Source organism: Euprymna scolopes, chromosome 24 (genome assembly GCF_053919585.1).
Source record: "Euprymna scolopes isolate OS-2025 chromosome 24, ASM5391958v1, whole genome shotgun sequence".
NCBI classification, from domain to species: domain Eukaryota; kingdom Metazoa; phylum Mollusca; class Cephalopoda; order Sepiida; family Sepiolidae; genus Euprymna; species Euprymna scolopes.
This window is the reverse complement of record NC_136505.1, coordinates 81235198-81238316: the sequence shown is the minus strand read 5'-3', so window position 1 is coordinate 81238316 and position 3119 is coordinate 81235198.

Here is a 3119-nt window from a genome sequence, read left to right as displayed (position 1 = left end):
CGTCCCCTTGTCATCGGTTTTATTTGAGTGGGTCAGCCATTCCACATTATGGACATTGAAGTCACCACAAATGTGAATGTTAGCCGAAGGATGAGCAGACAGGATGTGGTCAATTTTCTCAGATATGCTCTTAAAGATAGTAACGCCACTGTTGTGGGGGCGATAGAGGGCAAATATAAATGCAGTTGTGTAAGCTAGTGAACCCGAAAGCACATATAAGGTAAATTAGGGTCTTCTCTGGAGATATCCCTACCACATGGAAAGCCATCTTTGATGTAGGCACATATTGCATGTCCATGGCGACCTTGGGGGGTTAGATTTAGATGTTAAGTTGGAGTATCCTTTAATTATGAATTCTCTAGAGAAGTGGTTGGCCCTATGCCAGTTTCACTTAGAAAAGAATATGTCCGGTTTCGTCTCCTGTAATTGTGTTTCAACCTCTGGAAGGTTGGAACGTAGACCCCTGATGTTGGAGAAGGAGACCTGGTAGTAGGGGTCTACGTTGGTGGATGGGGTTCTAGGTTTATTCGTGTTTCTTTTTTGGAGATTTGTCATGATTGAGGTTTTTGGGTTTGTGGAGCAGGTCGGTAGACTTGGTTGGAGCAGGACAGAGAGGGAAAATATGCATTGTTTCATTTAAATCATTTATTTGTTCGATAGGGTCTGCCAAATGATTGTGAAAAATGGACCAAATGTTTCTGTGACGTCAGATTTGCGTTAGCTATACGAACTATGGAAAAGCAGAAACGACTTAATGATTTTTTAAAACCTTTGTTTATCTTCTTCAAACGGCAATTAATAATTAATCTTTGCTATAATTTTGTTAGGTTTTAAGATTTACACAGTTTAACGATTAATAATATTATAAACATTTGTATATTAAATATGAAATACGGTTTTACTGAATGTACATTTGGTTACCTAGGGGCTTCCATATTTTGTTCGATAAAAAGAGAAACAAAACATGAGGCGGGGAGGGAGGAGGCTACAAAATGCATATTTGTGCAATAATATTTTCAAATTGGTTTTAATCTGGCGATAAAATAACTGACAAGAGTCATGTTGATATTAAAACTTAATATTTAAAAAAAATTTTTATACAATTAAAAATCTATGTTGTAACGGAAAATTTTGAAATAATGGAATTTTAATCGCTTTAATCTTTTAAAAATTAATTAATTTTTAGGAAGTTTCTTTTTCTTGGCAGTTTAACTGATTATAGTATATATTAATTTGAAAAAACGCTATTTAAAAAAACATAATATAAAATTTATATCAATTTTTTTAATTGCAATTTCAAGGTAATTTTTTTGTTCAATATGTGTATTTAAATTTTAAAAAATAAATATGTTTTACTTATTTGAACTCTTATATTTCATAATAAATAGAAATGTCGATAGATTTAAATATATTTTGTTCAAATTTCGAAAAAATAATTCTCTCATATATTTTACAGAAACTGCATTTTATATGTAATTTCATTCTAAAGTGGATAAGTATCCAAAATTTCACGAAATCTGACCATTAGTTGATTTTTGCTAGATTTATTAAACACGGGTATATTTTTAACGTTCGAAATGCTTACTACATGGGAACGTTACTTTAAAGCGCCAATTATGTAAACACGATTTTCGTCTCACAATTTCATTATTTTCGTTCGATGAAAAATTTTTTAAAAAATTATTACTAGTTTATTTTGCCTTTCTTCTTTTAAATGGTACAAAAGTTATATTGATAATATTAATTTATAATAAAGTTACATCGTTTTACATATTGGAGGGGGGATTCTGTGGTGACTTTTGGAGGTGCCTATTGTTCGAACAAGAAAAAAAAAAAGAAGCTATTTTACTTTATAAAAATCCAATGTTGTTTTTATTACAAAATTGTTTTATTAAAATTATATTTTCTTATGCAGATTTTTCAATAAATGTTTTTACAATTATATTTTGATATATTTTTATACAATAAATGTTTTGGTTTTCAAATATTTTTCTGTTTGGAAAAAAATCTTGTTTGTTACTTATTTGCCGCGTAATCTGACCAAGAAGAAATTGGAGTTATCGCCTCCTAATACCTGCCGTCTGAATACTGCAGAAGTGCCCACGAAATGACTTTTGTTGCGGGACTCGTGGTAAAGAAGGAAATGCGTGTTCATCTCACGTTCGGGTGTCACCAGTTTGTAGCTGACTGGTGGTATATTATATATATCCCCCAGTTGTGGAAAATTGAATTGAATTGAGAAAGAAACGAACAACGCATTAAATTGAAATAAACAAACTAGAATTTATTTCATGAAGAAACAAATAAAAGAAAGGGTACAGCACGTGTTTAGTTTGGCGTGCGTCTCTTACTGTTAGCTGGTGAGAGGGAAAGTCTATTGTTGGAGAGAGGGAGAGTGAGAAAGTCAATCCAGGCCATGGAGAGAGAAAGCGTGTAAGGTGTACGTACTGTCAGTTGGCTCTTGCCCCACACATAGTAGCAGGAGACGTGAAGCACGCCTTGAAGGGAGCGGTAGGTCCGTTGACCGCTCAGGTCGGGAGCCGAACCGAAAAGGAAAGAAACAGCTCAAGACTCTTGCTTTTGTCGTTGTTTCCGGTGTCCTTCGCGCATGTGTGGATTTCCTTTAAAGGGAAGTGACGTTGCCCATGTGTGCGTACGTGTGCGCACATATGTGTACTTTAGCGTGTGTGTGTATGCACATGAATGTGAGTGTATGTAGGTGAATGTGAATATATGTAAGTGTGTGTACGTGCGTGCATATGTTTGTGTGCGCGTATGTGTATGACAAGAAAAGTGGCTTGAAACGTGAACGCGTGTGTTTGTGCGCGACTAGAAAAGGCTTGCACAATACTCCCCTTCTCAGGAAAAAAATATGCAGTGTATATATATTTTTTTTTTTAATAAGTAATGTTTTGGGCAATTAACTTTTTGTCCTGTTTTTGTTGTTGGTGTGGTTGTTTCAAAAACGGAGTGTGTTCATAAAAAAAAATATTCACTTACGCGTGGAAAAGTCGTTTACTCTTTTTTTAGGGCTGACATTTGTTTTTTTTTTCTTTTTTTTTGCTGGCATGTGCAACGAGTTGCTTGGACAGTGAAGTGAATTGTTCATTTGGAAGGAA